This window comes from Meriones unguiculatus, chromosome 19 (assembly GCF_030254825.1).
Source record: "Meriones unguiculatus strain TT.TT164.6M chromosome 19, Bangor_MerUng_6.1, whole genome shotgun sequence".
In the NCBI taxonomy this organism is placed as follows: Eukaryota; Metazoa; Chordata; class Mammalia; order Rodentia; family Muridae; genus Meriones; species Meriones unguiculatus.
In genome coordinates, this window is record NC_083366.1 from 67,145,868 (window position 1) to 67,165,912 (window position 20,045).

General features: G+C 47.2%; 1 pseudogene; it reads left to right on the plus strand.

Annotated features, from left to right (window-relative positions):
• The first annotated feature begins 17,756 nt into the window (after positions 1 to 17,756).
• Positions 17,757 to 19,087, plus strand: LOC110544905 (S-phase kinase-associated protein 1-like; annotated as a pseudogene).
• Positions 19,088 to 20,045: the final 958 nt, after the last annotated feature.

Below are 20,045 nucleotides of genomic sequence, written 5' to 3' on the forward strand. Positions count from 1 at the left end.
CACTGTGGGGGCTTTTCTCACCCGGAGAACACAATTGCTGGTGTGTTAGGACCCAGAGCTTGGTCTGTTGGTAGCTGTGCGGTCACTGCTTCCCTGCTCTTCTGACACAGTATACTCTCCGCACCACCATCTTGGATCCGCTTTGCTGACAAAGATTGTATTCCCATGTTCACCATACAGAGTGAACCATGGCGTAACTTAACCACACAAACAGTAGCTTAATATTAAAGTATAACCTTTTACCCAACCATCGATTCAGCCAGTCACAGCAATGAAGCTTCAGCCTATCACAGGCTAAGAACATATCACATGTACCTGCTTGCGGCCAATCAGGGTGTTTCTGAATGGGTCGTGGTTCTCGGGCAGTTTAACAGCTTGTGTCCTCGATTCTGCTTGAGGTACAAAAGGTGAGACCTTGTTAATGTAACTGCTGTCAACCTTCCTGAAAGGATCACTACCCAGAAACACGCAGAGAACCTGTCTGTGCCCTGCCTGGCATTTGGGGGGTAATGTTCAGGTTCTGAGGCTGCTGGGACTGGAACGGGAAACTGGCAATATTGAAGCCACAACATCTGGATCCACTAGTCTCCCGCTCGGGGTCACTGTGCTTGCTAACTGTAACCCAGCCTGAGCGTCCTGCAACCTGGTATCAGGGGAGACTGTGACAGCAGAGTTCAACACAAGGGAGACTGGAGGGGGAGTGTGCAGACCATTGAGGGGAGAAGGTTGCACGGGCAGTGCTGGAGCAAGGCCTGGAAGGGTCAGGGAAAAACACAGGGTTCCCTGGGAACTCAGGCTCTACCCTGGCAGCTGTGTGCTCCCAGAAATGTGCAGACCTCCAACTGCTCTTCCTCTTCATCCCCAGGTGGCCAGAGTACCTGGTCAGGGCTCTTTCTGGAGGCAGAACCAGCTGCACCAAGACAGGCAATGGAGCAGTGTGTCGCTGCTGCCAGTCAGGCTGAGACTTCAGGATTCTCTTTTAGAAAGGGAAGACATTTTCCTCCCAGTCCCTCAGAGCCCTTCAGTGTAGGAATGGGTGTGGTGTTGTCATTGCAGTAAGATCCTGGAGATGGCAGCAGACTTTTCCTATTGGACATTAGTAGGTAAGCCAGGTGCTGGAGCCCACTGGCAGAATCTTAACAGTTCTTGAGTAGGGAGTGAGGACTGAAAGATAATTAATAAACCAACATACTACCTGTGGGATCTGTCTGAGAGGGTTTCTAATAGAAAACTAGTTGTTGCGGTTTGTTCCAATAATCCCTTTTCAAGTCAGAGCAAATGTGCCTCCGTACAAAGAATGGGTTTACAGATAAGTCAAACTTTTTTACTTCGACCACCTTTTTTACTTTGATCACCTGTGTGATCCTCACACAAACAAAAGGTGTGAACTTGCCAAGGCACCCCACCTGCTGTCTCAAGCAAAAGGAGGTAGACTTGGCAAAACATCCAGCTTGTCACTGACTGCAGGTGAAGGCCAGGGTGAAAACATGCCTTTCCTCTGAGTCTCAATAACAAATCAGCCTGACAGACCAGCGGCTCCCCACATTCATGGGACCTATGACCGACCCTAGGGGCAGGTGTGCGTAGACTGCTTGAAGAAAGATGTTTTGGAGGAACCAAACTCTGTGAAGTCCATGTTTTCATGGTCAAAGCTGCAATGGATTTGGGGTTACAAAAGAGACTCTTACTATCAGAGGGAGTTACAGAAGTCCTCTGCATGCTGTGTGCCAGGAAATAATGCAGAAAATGACCTGAATGATTATCCAGAGTATTTTGTCCTGTGGACTGTGGTTCTCTAATACCTATGCTAACTTTTGTGCTAAAAATGATGTTACTTGATTTCATTGGGGAAAAAACCCTTTATTGTTTATGGTTCAGCAATTAAAAATCGCATTAATGAAAATTTCATAAAAATAAAAGCAATGATAGAACAAAGAATTGGGGACTGGAGAGATGGCTCAGCTATTAATAACACCAGTGGTTCTTTTTAAAATTAAAAATTTTTTTCTTTTATTTTTTATTGATTATGCTTTGTTTACTTTGTATCCCCCCATAGCCCCTCCTTTCTCCCCTTCCAACCTCCCCCTCCCTCCCTCTTCTCCATGCATGCTCCTCCCCAAGTCCACTGATAGGGGAGGTCTTTCTCTCCTTCCTTCTGATCCTAGTCTATCAGGTCTCATCAGGAGTGGCTGCATTGTCTTCCTCTGTGGCCTGGTAAGGCTACTTCCCCCTCAGGGGAAGGTGATCAAAGAGCAGCCAATCATTTACTGTCAGAGACAGTCCCTGTTCCCATTACTATGGAATCCACTTGGACACTGAACTGCCATGGGCTACATCTGTGCAGGGGTTCTAGGTTATCTCCATCAATGGTTCTTGGTTGGAGTATCAGTCACAGAAAAGACTCCTGTGCCCAGAATTTTTGGTTCTGTTGCTCTCCTTTTGATGCTCCTGTCCTCTCCAGGTCTTACTATTTCCCACTTCTTTCATAAGATTCCCTGTACTCTGCCCAAAGGTTGGCCATAAGTCTCAACATCTGTTTTGATACCCTACAGGGTATAGCCTTTCAGAGGCCCTCTGTGTCAGGCTCTTGTCCTGTTCCCTGTTTTCTCCTTCTTCTGATGTCCATCCTCTTTGCCTTTCTGAATGGGGATTGAGCATTTTAGCCAGAGTCTTCCTTCTTGATTAGGTGTACACATTTTAGTAGCTTTAATTTTTTTTTTTTACAATTTATTCATTATATGTCCCATTTGAAGCCCCCTACCTCAATTCTGCCCATCCCACCCTCCTTCCTTTTTCTCTCCTATCTCCTTCCTGTAGTCCACTGAAAGGAGGACTTTCAAAGGAAGATTCCTTTGCCATCTGCCCGTAGCTTGTAAAGTCTCATCAGGACTGCCTGGATCCTCTTCCTTCGTGGCCTGGTAAGGCCCAATCACTAGGGACAAGTGATCAAAGAGCAGTTCATGATAGAGCCAACAACTGCTCCCCTCACTCAGGATCCACAAAGATACTGAGCTGCCAATTGGCTACAGCTGAGCAGGGGGTCTAGGTCCTCTCCATGCACAGTCCTTGGTTGGTGCATCAGACTCTGCAGGACCCCCTGGGCTCAAATATTTTAGCTTTGTTGGTCTCCTTGTGGGCCTCCTTTCCCCTCCATGCCCTTCTATCCCCAACCCCGTTCTTCTTCCATAAGACTCCCTGTGCTCTGCCCAAAGTTTGGCCGTGAGTCTCAGCATCTGCTTCAATCTCCTGTTGCACGGAATCTTGCAAAGGACCCTCTATTGTAGGTTCCCATCCTGTTTCTGTCTTCCACCACTTCTGTCTATCCTGTTTGCCATTCTGAATGATACTTAAGTATCCTCCCTAGGATCCTCATTGTTTAGCTTCTTTAGTTCTGTAGATTTTAGTATGGTTATCCTATATTATACGGCTAATATCTGCTATGCTTGTATTCCTGGGCCTGGGTTACCTCACTCAATATGATCTTTTCTAGTTCCATCCATTTGCCTGCAAATTTCCCAATTTCCTTGTTTTTAATAGCTAAGTAGTATTCCATTGTGTAAATGTGCCACAATTTCTGTATCCATTCCTACATTGAGGGATATCTAGGCTGTTTCCTGATTGTAGAAGACTCAGGTTCGGTTCCCAGCAACTACACAGAGGCTCATAGCCATTCCTAGCTCCAGTTCCAGTGGTTGAGACACATGCCTCTGGCCTCCTCAGGTGCCTAGCACACACATGATACACAGACAGACATGCAGGCACAGCCTATGCACATAAAATAAATTTGAAAAATCATCCATATGGTGCAAGTGAGAACTTTTTTCCTTGGTCTCTTATTTCCCTCAATGTAGTATTAACACTCACTTCTTGTTTTATAGTTGAGGTAAGGGGAGATTCATGACATGCAGTAAAGTTTGCCTAGTTCCAGGGACCACAGTGCATAAAACCCCAGCATGCACTTTCTGATCTCTCCGAGGTGTTGAAAATGGTTTGTAAAATGTGCTGGTATCAGGTTACCATGTGAGGGTCAAGTGGGAAGGATGGGGCTTCTTCTGAACCTTCAGAAGCATCCCCAAGGTGAAAGGCATCCTGAGGTCATGTGATCATTGCTGAGGGATGGTAATGATCAGTAAAGCACCAGTGAAGAGGTAATAGGGAGTCCAGATCCTGAACTAATGGAGCAAGTTCTTCAGGTGTCATCACAGCACATGACAGTGAGTTTCTGAAGCCAAATGGACTCAGAATCAACAGGCCTCCACTGGCCACCATTCCCAGAGGACAAGCTAGCATATTCCAATCCTTCTGAGCTGTGGCTGTCATGGAGATGTGAGCATGTCTGTTTGGGACTGTGAGTCTCAGGGACCACTGTGGAAGAGGGCTTGGGTCTTTGAGGCTTAGAGTGTTTCTCTGTCAGGGTGTCTGTGGGAGGGTTATAGGGGTCTCTCTGAGATCCTTGGGGACTCTGGGCTCATGTTCTATTTCTGTGTTTTGGGGATGTTATTGCAGGGTGTGTCTGTGTTGACCAGAAGTCTCTGTGTGTTCTCTGTGAGAGAGATGCACAGTTCTCTGCATTACTGCAGAGGGCTTTGTCCAGTCTCAAGGACTTGGTGAGAGTAACTGTGAGGGTGTCTACACAAGTCCCCATGGTAGTGCTAGTGGCTCTCCATGTGGGTGTTCCTAGTTTTGTTTGTGGGAAGGTCTAGAGGAAACTTCAGGGGTCTCTGTGTCGGGAATATAAAGGTCTAGGGTGGGTAGTTCTGAGGGGAACCTCAGTGTTTACTTGTGGGGCTCTATCGTAGGAGTCTCTGAAGATGACATGGAAGGGCTGGAGAGAAAGCTCATCAGTGAAGAGAACTTGTTGAGGACCTGGGCTTGGTTCCCTGTACCCAGGGTTTGAAGCCTGGCTTGAAATTGAATGAGGTCTACTCAGTGACCAAGTAGCACCTGCCCTTTCCTTTATATTTGCCAGTCCTGTAGGATAGCCTGCTCTTGAGGGAAGGCGAGGACCGGAACCCAGAGTGACCTGCTGTGTGATCCCAGGCCATGCTATTGATCATCTTGGGTCCCCTCCTCTACCCAGAGTGTAGTGGTAGAGCCTGTGTGTGTTTGAAGGTCACCAGGGTATGAGTCACATTCAGAATCCCTAGGTCTGGCTTTCTCATCAATTAGTGACTCATCCTTTCTGCAGCTAAAATGCCAAGAACACACAGGGATGCTCTTAGAAATAGTGTTCCCTGCCTGAATTCTCTGCTTGCTCTCAGAAGTCTGTGATGGAGCTGAAGGGTCTCTCCTCTAGGCTAGTGGGTTAGGCCAAGAGCAAGGGTCCCTGGGATGTGTCAATTGGAAGGTCATTGCCATCTGGTTCTGTGGGTAGAGACTGATAATCTTGAAAGAGTAAATGATTAACGGTTTGGTTAGAGAATTTTTGCATTTGTTGTTGGAAGAATGCAGAGAGGAAGTTAATAAAGCAGGGTACAAAAAATAAAAGCAGAAAGATGACCAGAAGAGGTGTGAAGAGGGGCAGAGTCCATTTCCATATGGGGTTCTCGAAGGCCCAAGAGCTAGAGGCCTCCACCTCTTCCCTTCACTTTTGTAGATTTGTCTGGAGTTGCCGGATTTTGTCTTTTACTATACCCAAGTGGTTGATATAAAAACAGCATTCCTCCTGGAGGAAGATGCAAAGGCTGCCTTCTTTAGCTGTGAGGAGATCCAATCTGTGTCTGCCAGTGAGTCGATCTGTCATTGGAGAGTTAGTATTGTCTGAGCCATTTGCTGAAGGTCCTGGATAAACTGGGAAGAAAGCTGATAATACAAAGTTAGTGAGGTGGCTAGTCCTGCTGTCCCAGTCCTCACAGCTGCCGTGATTCCTGCAACAGCTAAGAGGGGCAAGATTTGAATTGCTCTCTTATCCTGCTGGGCAACTATTGAGTCCATGACCAGGATTGGTAGGAGCTTCCTTTCATTTTTCACCACCCAGCTCAGGGAAGAGGAGCACTAGCCTGCAAACTCCTGACCAGCCAGCAGGCAGAGGATGGTAGACCTGAGTGACACAAAGAACTGAGGTATTATTAGTGGTAGGGCATTGGGGTTGAGGTGAGGTATCAAGGATTATAGTCTTATTACATTCTAAGGAATGTAGCATTTCTATAGAGTGTGTCTCGGACGCCTTGAAACAGCTGGTAGGGGGTTGTGGCAACATCAGAGTCAGGGCAGTTAGTAAATGGTGAAGTGAGGTTACTTGACAGAGTCACCTGAGAAGCTGTCAGCGGTAGTTCTGAGTTGGTCCCAGGTGGAACACACAGCCAGCAAGCTTTAAAATGGCCCAATTGGGTCACATTAAGGAGCTTATAGGCTGAGGGGTCAGAGTCTGAAGTAGGAGACGAAATGATAGGTTTGTATTATTTAGGAAGGGGGATGTCAGAGAGGCAATGACCTTAGAGGAGTGTTTAATTACCTTCTCTACTTCTCCCATCCCCAGTGATTGGGTAATATACCGGGTAGTATCCTGTAGCTGAATGACCACAGGGGAATGGTGCCTAGTGACAGAGGGGTTTTGGACTGGAGCATACCACAGATGTCCTCTAAAAGACTCCAACCAGCAGGGGATCAAGGCACATGTCTATCTTTGGGCAGAGTACAGGGAGTCTTATGGAAGAAGTGGGATATAAAAAGAGCCTGAGGGGACAGGAGCCATACAAAGAGACCAACAAAACCAAAAAGAAGCAGGGCTCGGGGGGGGGGGGGACTGCAGAGATTGATGCATCTTGGATGTCCACTTGAGAGGCTGGTAAAGGAAGCAATGTATCACAAAAGGTAGGTAGGTTAGCTAGGAGGAGGAGAATAGAGGATGCTGGTGAGCTTGGAGTCAGGAGAATGGGTGTAGTAAAGGAGACAGAGGCTCCCACTTTGGCGAAAAAGTCCCTTCCCAGTAAGGGAACTGGACAGGTTGGCATGACTAAAAAGGAATGAGTCAAGGAAATACCCCTGAAAATACAACTGAGTGGTGGAGTCTGGCAAAGCTGGCAAGGCTGTTTCCTACCCCGACAATAGAGGAACTGGAAGGAGAGGTTGGTCCCCAATATTCCATCAGGACTGAGTAAGTGGCTCCAGTTTCTACAAGGAAGGAGATGGGCAGCCCTGATACCATGATAATTACCTGTGGCTCCCTGCTAGTGATGGTAGTAGTCAGGTCAAGGGAACCCAGACACCTTCAGTCATCTCTAGCCAGGCCTAGGATATCAGCCAGAGTACAATCTGGGAGTGATGCTCCCATATCATGGGAGAAACAGTGGCAGTCAACACCCCAATGTTCCTCTTGGTGGCATTTTGGACATGGCCCCGGTGCCTTGCAAGGGTTAGGACAAAACCAGGCCCAGTGACCTTCTTGACCACATTTGAAATAGGGAGCCCGTGGTCCTCATGCCTTAGGAGGCAAGGGAGCCTAGGTAGTCAATGGGGCCGGTTGGATGGCCTTGGCCAGCATTTGGTATTTTTGCTTGCAGCCTTTCTCATCTCTCCCATGATACACCTTAAAGGCTAGTACTAAGACTTCTTGCCTGTGGAGTCAGAGGTCCTCTCTCCAAGCATATAAGTTTATCCCTGATGTTGGGGTAACTGGGAGAAAAAATAGGTCATCAGGAGTTGCCTACCCTCTGTACTTTCAGGCTCTAGATTAGTATGTTGTAAGAGGGCCTTTGTAAGGCACTCTAGGAATTGAGATGGGTTTTCATTCCTGTCCTGAATGAACTCCTGGAGCTTCTCATAAATAACTGGCTTGAGGGTAGCCTTGCAGAGACCAGCCAGGAGGCAGGTCCTGAATGATCTCTAGCTAAAATGCTTCTGGGGTATTATAATCCCATTGTGGATCCTGGTCTGGCACTGCCTCAGCCCCAACCAGGTGTGCTGTGTTTGTTTGGTGAACTTCATCTGCATGCATTCTAGCCTGTTCCCAAACTCACCTAAACTCCACAGGTAATAGGTTATTGGTAAGAATCATATATATATATATATATATATATATATATATATCATGGAAAGTAAGACCATAATATTGAGTGAGATATTGAAATCCTTTAATGAAGTAGAAGGATTAGAGGTATAGGATCCTAGTCTCTTTTCTACTTGAGAAAGTTCAGTTAATGAGAAGGGAACATGCACCCTAACTAAGCCATCCACACTGGCCACCTCCTGCAAGGGAAGAATTGAGGCTGATTTATGCTGAGTAGAAGAAGAAGGGGTCTTTGCTATAGAGTGAGAGCAGGTAGCAGGGGGCTAATAGCTGTTGGTGGGGGGAAAGTAGGTACCAAAGTAGGATGACTAGGACAGCCTGTTGCTGGGGAGGGGGTGAGGGATCTGGAGAAGCCAAAAAGGAAGAGGAAGAAGCAGAGGAGGTTGAGAAAAAGCCAGAGGTTAAGAATGGTGAGGTGGAGATTCATCAGTGGGGTCAAAGGCAGAGAACTCTTGAGGTTGAGACTTTATAGATAGAAGTTAGGTAGGAGAACGGGAAGAACAGAGAGAAAGTTGTGAGTGGAGAAGAGAGAAAGCTTGAATATAAGATACCTCCTTCCATTTACCAGATTGCTGACAATAATTAAAAAGACCCTGTAAAATATTGGGATTTAATGTGCCATTAATCAACCAATTTGAACCATTATCTAAGGAATATGTAGGCCAAGTTTTATTATAGAGGTGTATGAGCTAAGAGGCCTTTAACTCAGTCTCCATGCATAGGGTTTTAAAATTCTCCAGAAGACATCCCAGCGTGGATACTGGAGGAACGGATGATTGGGCAGTTCCCATTGGGGGTTAGGAGTCAGTGACCTACCAGAGGCATCCCAAAGGCAAGGTGTGTCTCAGTAGAGTAGTATGGTCCTACCTGATCCAACAGCTCATCCAACAGCCAGAGACCAAGGGCACAGCTGCCCATAGGAGACACGGTTTATCTAGTGCTAAGATTTTCGTAGACGAGTGTGAGAGGGGGTGAAACTGTGCACATAGAAGGGGAAAAAAATCTCATCCAAGGGAAAGAGGAAGCCCTAAATGGAGGTCAGCAAAAGGGTCAACTGTGGCCAGTGAAGACTGTGGTTGGGTGTTCCTCTGTCTCGAAAGGTAGTAGGAAGTTGCTGGATACTCAATGGTCAATCTTCCCTACCAAGAGTGATGTTTATACTGACCAATGAGGGGAACTCACCAATCTAGCCACTGTTGCTGCAAAACTGGATTGTGGCCAGTTTTGAAATGAAATAGGTTTCCACCAGCTCCAGTGGGGTGCTGACATCCAAGCACCCACCATGCCACTGAAAGTGCCTATTCCTGGCCAAGTGCACCAATGTTAGGATTGTGTAGTAAAGTTACATGGCAGGTTCACAAATCATGCCACATGACTGGTTCCATGTGGGAGGTTCATTAAGGGAGGGAGGAAGGGGTCACAGAGACCGTCACTGGGCAGGGCAAGAGGGAGGGGTGCCAGTTCTCTTATAAGGTGACCCAGAACATGCACTGGTGGTTTCAGGTCATCCATAGGTGGCTTTACAGATGCCTGATATCAGTTTGTCAGGACCCTTGTTGCTGGCTGTAGAGATGCCTGTTTATGGACAGGGACATCACACTGTCCTGCGTGGTTAATTTACCCTCAGCAGTGACATCACTGCCAACCTCCAGTGACTCCAGGTACAGAGAAAACCTGTGTCTCAAACCACTACTTTCCCCCCCCAAAGAAATGTTCTTACATTAAAACTAGAAAGTTCTTAACAGAAAATGTGGTACCTTGAACTTGAACTGTTTTGACGTTGGTTTTATAAGCTTTTGGAAAACGAACAAGGAGAGTTGCTGTTTCCTAATTATAAATGAGGATGGACAAGTGAACTACGGAAAATAAACTTTAACTACCAAGAATTCACATAACTTCATTAGAAAGTAAGGGAATAACCTGATTTTCTTTTTCTAAGTAAAACCTTTTCTCCTAGATATCCGTTAACTGAACAGTCTTTTTCAAAGCTGGGCACAGTTCTGAGTGTTTTATTATGTTAAATTGTGTGTCCTCCCAGCAGCCTTTGGAGGAAGGTGTGGCTGTTCCATATTTGTCAGAGGAGGTATTTCGAGGCATGAAACAGTTTCATACTTGTCTGGGTGTACACCCGATGATAGGTGCCCAGCCTGAGGGCTTGGCTGCAGCCTGAGCTCTGGGACAGTTGAGGGGTCAGGCTTCCTGTCTTCAATTCTGGTGAGGTTTGACAAAGGACTGTACTGTACTGAAGGCTTTATGGAGTGTGGGACACAGACCACCCAGTGCTCGCCTCATCTCTGCTGATGCGAGTCATAAAATGTAGCTCTTGAGTTTTGCTCCATTTGAACTTAGAGCCTCCTGGCCTGGGTGGATCTACACACAGAGGACAGGGCCTGTCAGAGAACAGCACCTGGGAGTTTTTCCTGCTGTCCCCTCCCTTGGGTGGTAGTGTGTTCACTCACAAGCCAGCATCAAGAGAAACGGGTTCTGCACTCTCGCATGTTGGCCCATCCCAGAACCTGCTCTGCAAGGCTGATGCCAGCCAAATCTGTGCATTTGACAGAAGGAAGGCCACAGTTTCTGAAACTTTGGAGCCTAGGCAAGTCACTGATTTATCTCAACCCAGTATGCTGCAGGTGCTGTGTGTGAGCGGTCTTTAGTGCACACAGTGACTCCCATGCTCTCTGCACCTGTGTGTGAGCGGTCTTTAGTGCACACAGTGACTCTCATGCTCTCTGCACCTGTGTGTGAGTGGTCTTTAGTGCACACAGTGACATGCGTGCTCTCTGCACCTGTGTGGGAGTGGACTTTAGTGCACACAGTGACTCCCATGCTCTCTGCACCTGTGTGTGAGTGGTCTTTAGTGCACACAGTGACTCCCATGCTCTCTGCACCTGTGTGTGAGCGGTCTTTAGTGCACACAGTGACATGCGTGCTCTCTGCCCCTGTGTGTGAGCGGTCTTTAGTGCACACAGTGACTCCCATGCTCTCTGTCCCTGTGTGTGAGTGGTCTTTAGTGCACACAGTGACTCGAATGCTCTCTGCACCTGGGCCTTCAGTGCACACAGTGACTCACATGCTCTGACGCACTGTTTCTATCAGCTGAGGGTCTTCCTCTAAGGCCCAGGTACAAGCCATGGTATGTCTAGCTTCTCACTCTCGTCCATCACCAGTGACAGGAGTCTGGAGAGCTGAGAAGCCCTCTCAGCATTAGTAAAAATGTTGCACCTTCCTCCAAAGTATGGTGTGACAGACTGCTTAGTGTTCTGAAAAGGAGATCTCAAAGGAGAACAGTTCAGCATGACCGGCCTGGACAGCCCACCCTGTAGACTCCCAGCCAGAGGCAGGGTTGGAGTTGAAGGGGTCTTTTGTCTGGACCTGAGAGGCACAGGCCATGATGCTGAGGACCCTAGTAGAGCAGGGAAGGGGGCCCGCCTCAGACTAACCCGTGCTTAGCAGGCTGGGGGTAAGCCGCTATTGAGTCGTTCTTGCTTTCCTCTTTCTGGCCATTTTCCCTGAAGCCTTTTCATGCCATTTCTCTAGAAGATGGCAGCCACCTGTCCTAGGCTCTGTGTCTTAATGACATGGAGCTAGGACTTGCTGATGAATTTAAGCTTAGTTGTGTGAAAGCCACATTTATGTCATGTTGATGTAAGGAAAGGACTTAGCTGTGATTTGGCTGTGGCCAGTTGGCAGTGTATTTCTGTTCCTTACAGTGATGGGAGCCCCAGACATTGTGACCAGTGAGTGTGGACAAGCCTGCTTGTGTCGCTGCTTGTTTGAAATGGAATCTGCTGTTTATTTTCAAAATTCTAGGACTTTTAAGGACTCTAGCTAACCTGGGATCGGCTGTTGCTACTTCCTACCCTCCCTCACATGAAGAAGCCTTGTCCTTGCCGTTACCCACTGTACTCTCCATTGACACACCCTGATTCCTCCTCCACCGCTTTGGAACAAATCTGCCTCTACTCCTCTCCTCCCCCAGCTCCCCTCCCTGTGCTGGAAGTGCTCTTTGCACAGAGCGTGGGGTGAAGCTGATCTGGTCCTCGAGGCGTGACCACCACTGTAGTGGACAGGGGAAATTTTAGGGTGTTTACGGATCCAGTTCTCCTTCAGAATGCCTCATTTTAAAGGGACTTTGAAGCTCTACAACTGAGCCAGTTGCTGGTGGGCTGTCCGCAGAGACTGATATCCTTCCTTCTGTGTGTGAGTTAAATGCTCAGGCTGAACTGAAAGGCTACAAGGAGCCATGATTTCAGAGTGCCTCAATATGTCATCTCAGTATTAGACTTTATCCTGTTATACCTGTATTCTCTTTTCTCACTTTTATTGAGAATAGATTTTTTTCTTACATAATATAACCTGATTATAGTTTCTGTTCCTATCCAGATCCACTCCTGTTTGGTCTCTCATTAGAACACAAACAGGAATATGAAGAATATGAATAGAATAGAGCAGAGCAGAGCAGAGCAGAGCCGGATAAAACAAAAACTAACACATCAGAATTGGGAAGCCGTAGAAAAAGAACCCAAGAGAAGGCACAAGAGTCAGAGCCTGCCTCAGTCTCTGTGAGTTCATATGAGCTTTGATCGTGGGGACTTCGAGAGCCTTGTTTTCTTGGTGTTCTCCTTCTCCTGTTACACTCTTTCTCCCTCCTCTTCTGTGAGATTCCCTTAGTCCTAAGGGGCAGATTTGATAGGGACATCACATTTAGGGCTTATTGTGTCAAGGTTTCTCTCACTCTGTATTTTGTCTGGATACATACATATAGAGTACATATGTATATACGTATACACACACACACACACACACACACACACACACACACACATGGGGATTTATTGGAGTGCCTTACAGGCTGTAGTCCAGCTAATCCAACAATGGCTGTGAGCAGAAAGTCCAAAATTTCAGTCATTGCTAAGTCCACAAGGCTGCATGTCTCAGTTGTTCTTCATTTCAGTGTACGCTGGAATCCCAAAGAAGTAGCTCCACTGCCAGGGAAGGGATCTATGTGCTAGCAAGGCTAGGGCAAGCAGACAACGAGCAAAAGCTTGCTTCTTCCATGTTCTTACATAGGCTTTCAGTAGAAGGCATAGCCCAGATTAAAGGTGTATCTTCCCAGCTCAAAATCCCGATCAAATGTGTGTGCATTCCTACCTCAAAGGTCCAGGCTAGAAGTGAATTCACTCATTTCCAACCAAGCAAAAATGATCTCTCCCAGGTTTGCCCTTCATTTCTGGATTGTAGTTCAATCCAGATGTAGTCAAATTGACAACCAAGAGTAGCCATCACACGGTCTCCATATCTGTTCCCATCTGCTGAGGAGGAGGCTTCTCTGGTGATGGCTGAGCAAGATTTTGACCTGTGAGTATAGCAGAACGTCTGGTTCTTAGTCTTGCAAGCAGTGTTGTGTGGGGGTTCTAGGTCATGGAAGGGGCCTTAGTCAAATCTGCTATTGGTTGATTACTAGCTTTGTGTCCCCGTGGTGCTAGCAGATCTTCCGTGAGGACAGCAGTGTAGATTAGAGGGTTTGCGGCTGGCTTGGTGTTTGTGTTTCTCTTCTGATAGCATGCAGAGAAACTTCCTGTATCACAGATGCTAGAAAACAGGGGTGGGGGCTCTGTGTAGACACCAGCTGGACTTCTTTGTGTCCTGTGAGTCGTGTAGGTGTTGTCTTCAGCAACGGGGCCTTGCTGTCAGTTTGTGGAGAACAGCCTCTAGTCTTGGCAACAGCCTGGGTTATTTGGCGGTTCTGAGGGGATCCCTTTGGCCAACAACTCGATTAGATGTAACCAGTCCTGGTACTGGAAGCAAACAAGTCTGTAGCTGAGTTGAGGTATCCATCTGCCATGTTTGGAGATAGGGAGCTGTTTCCAGTTCACAGTCTCAGAGGAACTTTGTGGTCCAGTTCCTTTTAATCTTCTAGAGTTTTCTTTGTTTTTTGGTCTTGTTTTTGTTTTTATTTTTTATATTTCAGGGGCTGATGGGATGCTTCCATAGGTAAACTCATTTGCTGCCAAACCTGTAGACCTGAGTTTGATCCCCAGAACTAAAATACTGGTTGGAGACAGCCAGTTCTCATAAGTTGTCCTCTGCCCTTCACACATGGACTATCATGCACATACAAACACATACACACACAGACACACACACACGAAGCAAGAATAAGTAATTATTTTTCAATTCTCATTCTCTCTATAAAGTGCAAGGGCCAGTAGTTAAACCAGTTTGTGCTTTTTATCATTTGTTAGTAAAGGACAAAGAAGTACAAGACTGTTCGACTGTTTTAACTTCTTCCTTAAACTAGATGTCCATCTGGATTTGGAAGAGCGTCTGGCAAAATTTATGAAGACGGAAGAAGCCATCATTTACTCGTATGGATTTTCCACCATAGCCAGCGCGATTCCTGCCTATGCGAAAAGAGGAGACATTGTCTTCGTGTAAGTGCCTCAGTTACGCTGCTGACCAGATTCCTTCTGAAGCAGCATTGAGCTGCCAGGTCCGGCAGGTCGTGTGTTGGAAGTTACCTGCCTAAAGTAAAAAGGAATCTTCTGGGCTCCCTGTCTTGTTTTTGAATGTTTGGTTTCTCCAAGCAAGCGCTGAGACCCTCACTGAAAAGATGCTTGACAGTGGAGAATTCACTCTCCTAGCACCATGATTGCTCTTGTTGATACCCAAATGAGGCTTTCCACCTCCTTCCTTGTCAGCTCTGTGGCCCTGTCATGATCACAACCTCACATTGCTTACTGCGCCTGGCAAAGTCACCTGCTCCTACTCATTACCCATCCTTCTTAGTCCCCGGGTCTGCTCTCTAAGCTTATAAGAGTTGAGGCAGGGGCATGGCTCAGTGCTTAAGAGCAGAGGCTGTTGCAGAGGACCCAGGCTGGTTGTCAGCACCCACATAGCAGCCTACAACTGTAACTCTAGTTCCGCGGTATCTGATCCTCTCTTCTGGCTCCCTTGGATAGCAGGCACACATGCCATGCACATATATATGATCAGACAAACACTCACACACACAGAGTTCAAATCATAAATCTGACTCCACAGCAAATCTGGAAACTCAAGTGCATTCCCTGGACTCATGGTGTGGCTGTTCCCTGCAAGGTGAGAGCCGCTGGCTGTGCAGCTGGTGTCAGCAGTTACTGGCATCTTTGCATTTACCATGAGGTTCACAAAAATGTCTTTTCACTTTAACAAGCTGTTTTCAAAGGACTGCAGCGTAAACATCACAAACGAAAGAAGACGCACTAGTGAGGAAGCTGCTCTCGCATTCCTTCTGCCCACCTAAATGTTTCCCTTCTGGTTTGGGTGTGCTTGTGTGTGGGTATGTATGTGGGGGCCCAAGGTTGACATTTGAAACCAGCCTGGATTGTTCCACCATATTCCGTGAGGCAGGGTCTCAGTCGAACCCAGAGCTCACGGTTGGGTTTGGCCTCGTTAGACAGCTTGCTGTGTGGAGCTCCTCTCCTTCCAGGTGGCATTTACATGGCACCTGGGGATCCCAGCTCCCATCCTCATCCTAGCAAGGCAAGCACCTGAGCCGCTGGAGTATCTCTACAATTTAAATTTACCTTTTTGAGGGCATATTTTATATCTTTCTGTGTTGACTATCCCAAGCTAGTGAAACAGTAATGATTTTGTTTGTCTGGGAAGATCTTTCCCTCACCTTCATTTCTTTCCTTTCTTGTTTAGTTTTTGTTGTTGCTGTTTTTTTTTTTTTTTTGTCTGTATTGTTTTGGGGGGGTTGTTTTTCGAGACAGCGTGTCTCTGTGGAGTCGTGGCTGTCTGAAACTGGCTCTGTAGACCAGGTTAGCCTCTGCACTCAGAGATCCACCTGCCTTTGAGTTTCCTGTGCTGGGATTAAAGCTGTGAGCCACCACTGCCTGACAGAAGAAAGATCAGTCCTGTGGAGTTCCGTCTTTTTGTTTGTTTGTTCACCTGTTCATTCATTTGTTTTTCAAGACCACCTTTATTTCTGAATGAGAGCTTCATGTAGAGTTTTTATTGAAGGTTTCTGTAGTTTTAGTTTTTCCTTCAAGTTGAGAACCTGTACTGCTCTCTCCTGAACCAACGTTTCTCTAGAAAATTTGCTGTGAGACTAATTGGGACACCTTGAGTACCTCATCTTTTACCTTTAAGAGCCTGATTCTGATGTGCTTCGAGGAAGTCTTGAGTTAAACCTGACTCGTCATGACCTTTGACCTTCTTGTACTTGTGGATTTGTAGCTGTCTCTCAGGGAAGTTTTCTGTTCTTTCTTGGAAGCTTTCTATCCTGTAGGCGTTCCCAGATTCTTTGTACCCACTTTGGCCTAGACATTTGCTCTTTACTGCTGTCCTAGAGCTGCTGTGAGCTATCTTCCTCACTCTTCATTTCCCTCCAGATAAATATTTGCAAGTAGTCTATCTCTGAGCTCAGTGGTTCTGTCTTGAGCTTGACCTTTCTGATGTTCAGACCTCCTGCCACATTTTAATCTCACTTACTGTGCTTTTGGTCTCATATTCTAGCTCAGAGAATTTTATGTTTGTTTCCTTTTGGCAGGGTTCTGTGTTAGGGTACTGAGCAGTTTGTGCGCCTTGGTTGCCTTAGAACTGCTGCCTGAGTCCTCCTGTGCGTTCCTGATCACGGTGTGGTAGTTGCTGGCACCTTGTTTTGACACAGGTTCTTGTTTCATTTTTAAGAGTTTATTTAATGTGTGCTTTGTCTGCATGTATATATGTGCACAGCATGTGTGTGCAGTGCCCACAGAGGTCAGGCGAGGATGTCAGATCCCCTAGGTGTGGTCCCTAGGCACCATGTTCTGTCGGGAATTGAACCTGGGTCCTCTAGAGTAGCAGTGCTCCTAACAGCTGAGCCAGCTCTCCCACCCCAACGTTCTAGTTATTGAAAGTGCTTCATGGGCTTGGTGTGAAACATCCTGTGAGCACAGAAGGAGCCATGGCTGGTCAAACCCAGAGCTCCTTTGCTGGTGCCTGTCTTTCAAGAACTGGCATGGTGATCCCCAGGCAGGTTTACCAGAAATGGACTGTTGTATTGACACTCTTTCAGCACTAGAGGGCAACCCAAGCCCAAGGTCATCTCAAACAAACTTGTAGTTGGTGGTTTGTGTAGGGATGATTCAGGAGTGCCTAGAAATGTTAATGAGTTTCCCAAGCCCCCGGCATAGGCCCAGAAATCTTGTCCTCGTAGTCACTGGCGTACTGTCAGGCCCTGCACAGGATTCTGTTCAACATGGCATAATCACTGGGGATGGTTGTAGTCAGCCTCCTGGGCATACCTGTGGCTGTCAACAATGCCAAACTGTGACACTGTGAGGCCCCAAACCTGCATGTCACTGGGCACACCTGCTGTAGACAGACCAAGGTAGAAGCGGCCTCATGGCCCATGAGCAGCACACCTGGCATTGGTGACCCTGACTCTTACAGGGGTCTTTCACACACTCAGGCAGCCTCTGTTACCTTCTAAGTGTTCTTCAACTCAATACACATCACTTCATTGCTCAGTATGTGCTATGTCCAAGGGCTTGGTCCTACAAGACCGCACTCCGCTTTAGAATAGACAATTTCAGGGAGTCGGAAAGGGTAATAGAGCCAGAGTGGGACTCCTGTGGGGGTAGGTGAAAAGGTCTGTGGTGGCCATGTTATGAATGTGACTGCTAACAATGAACTGTATAAGCGTCCTTGTCCTCAGTGTTGCTCTTGTTGTGTGACCACCGCCAGCCTCAGGCCCATGGTCTTGGGACCGAGTACCATGCCTTCAGTAAAGTTGCAGAGTTCTGATGGAGAGATATGATGAAGTTGAAGTTTATGTAGAAATTGTCAAACAATTTGTGAACATCAAGACCATGCTGGAAGATCTGGGAATGGATGATGAGGGAGATGCTGATCCTGTTACTTCACCAATGTTAATGCAGGAATTCTAAAAGAGGTCATTCAGTGGTGCATCCACCACAAGGATGACCCTCCTCCTCCTGAGGATGATGGGAACAAAGAAAAGTAGGCACGGTATATTCTCACTTGGGACCAAGAACTCTTGAAAGTTGACCAAGGAACAGTTTTCTGGACTTATTCTGTCTGCAAACTATTTAGACATCAAAGGTTTGCTTGATGTTACATAAAAGATGGTGGCCAATATGATTAAGGGGAAAACTCTTGAGGAAATTCGTAAAACCTTCAATATGAAAAATGACTTTACTGAAGAGGAGGAGGCCCAGGTACACAAAGAGAACCAGTGGTGTGAAGAGAAGTGCTGTGCCCGACATCGCAGCGCTGGAAGGGTTGGTCCAAAGGCAGGTTGCACTGCTCTGTTTACGGTTGTTATCTTTAGGGAAGAGCAGACAACTGCAGCTGTGGCCTCACTGTGTGTGTGGTTCCCATACAGATCACACCTGTGGCTGAGTTTCTTCTATGAGCAGAAGTTATTCTGCCCCCTCCCCCCCATTACCCTGAATAACTAAATTTCTTTCCTTTATAAAAATGTTAAGTAATCTGGGCAGTGGTAGGGTGGTGGTGGTGGAGGCCTTAATACCAGCACTTGGGAAGCAGAGGCAGGCAGATCGTTGTGAGTTTGAGGCCAGCCTAGTCTACAAAGTGAGTCCAGGACAGCCAGGGCTACACAGAAAAACCTTGTCTTGAAAAAAAAAATAGTTAAGCATTGTCTGGTTTTATGCCTTGGGCTTTGTAGTAGTGATTTCTTTTGCATCTGGAGAAAATGGTGTTTCATAAAGGAAAATCAGGGAAAATTACAAAGCAAAGCCGTCACCATACATTTCAGTGAAAAAGAAGGTCTGTATGAGCTAGATCCTTGGTGGGGGTTCTCTGGAGCCTTCGCCTCTGCATGCTCACCTGAAGACACTAGAGGGCGCTCCACACAAGGCAGAGAGGCTGCAGCAGCAAGAGGCGTGCCCATGAATTGGAGCACCCTACAGGTTGCCTGTTAAGGTTCATCACTCTTCCCTCTCTTGTGCCTGAATAAAATTTGCTTCTGAAGAAAATGAAAGTTTTCCAATCTAATTGTTTGGGAATGTGTTTCCTAATCAGCCTGTTCAGAGCTCGCACCGAGGGGACAGTAAGCAAGACTAAAGCCGTGTGTGCAGTTCTCAGGACAGGCACAGCCCCCCTCTGCCCTGGAGCACTGGAAGTCAGTGAGTGCAACAAGGGGAAAGAGCTTCCTAAAGCCAGAGAGCATGGCGCCTGCTCATTGCAGTTGTTCCTGGTCTCTTACGTGCCATTCCTTTCCCTAAGAGGGAACAGCATCTTCAAAGGCAAAGGCCGCAGGTCATTACACTCTGTAAAGGTATCTTTTGGCTAAGGATGAAGCCCTATTTAAAGGGTTTAGCCAACCCCCACATGTTCCTCACTGGCTAGACGACCTGGAGGTCAGTGCTGAAGGTCAAGCGGAGCCCATCTGGGCCTCATGCAGCACTATAGGACCTTGGAGCCTCATATTGCAATTTGCAGGTCTCAGCAGGTGGTGGGGAATGTGATGGCTACCACTCGTTGAGTCCAGCTTGCTCACAGTACCTTCGCAGCCACAGTCTTTCTCCTCACCGTCACCCAGCTGGCTTAGTTTCTGCCAACTTGAGATAAAAATGGAGTGCCTTGGGACGAGAGAAGAAACTCTCTTGCCTGCATCAGATGGGCCTTTGGGCATGTCTGTGATCATCTCCTCACGGATATGGGAGGGGCTCAGCCCCTTGTGGGCGGGGCTACCCCAGGGCAGGGCTAGAGAGTGAGCTAGTAAGCAGTGCCCCCATGGTCTCTGCTTCTGTCCCCGCCTCCAGGTTCCTGCTCAAAGTCCAGCCCCTACTCCTCTCAGTGATGGTCTGTAACCTGGAAGCCAAGGAGAGCCTTTCCTCCCCAGGCTGCTTTTGGTCCTGGTGTTATCACAGCCATGGCAAGCGAACTAGGACACAGTGTAATAGACCCTGGTGCTGAGTGCTGCTGACCTGTACAGCTCTACATGTATTCTTGGCTAAAAGGCCCCACGTGGTATAAGCCAAAGGTGCTCAGTTGTGCACATCAACCGCCCTGTTCAGCA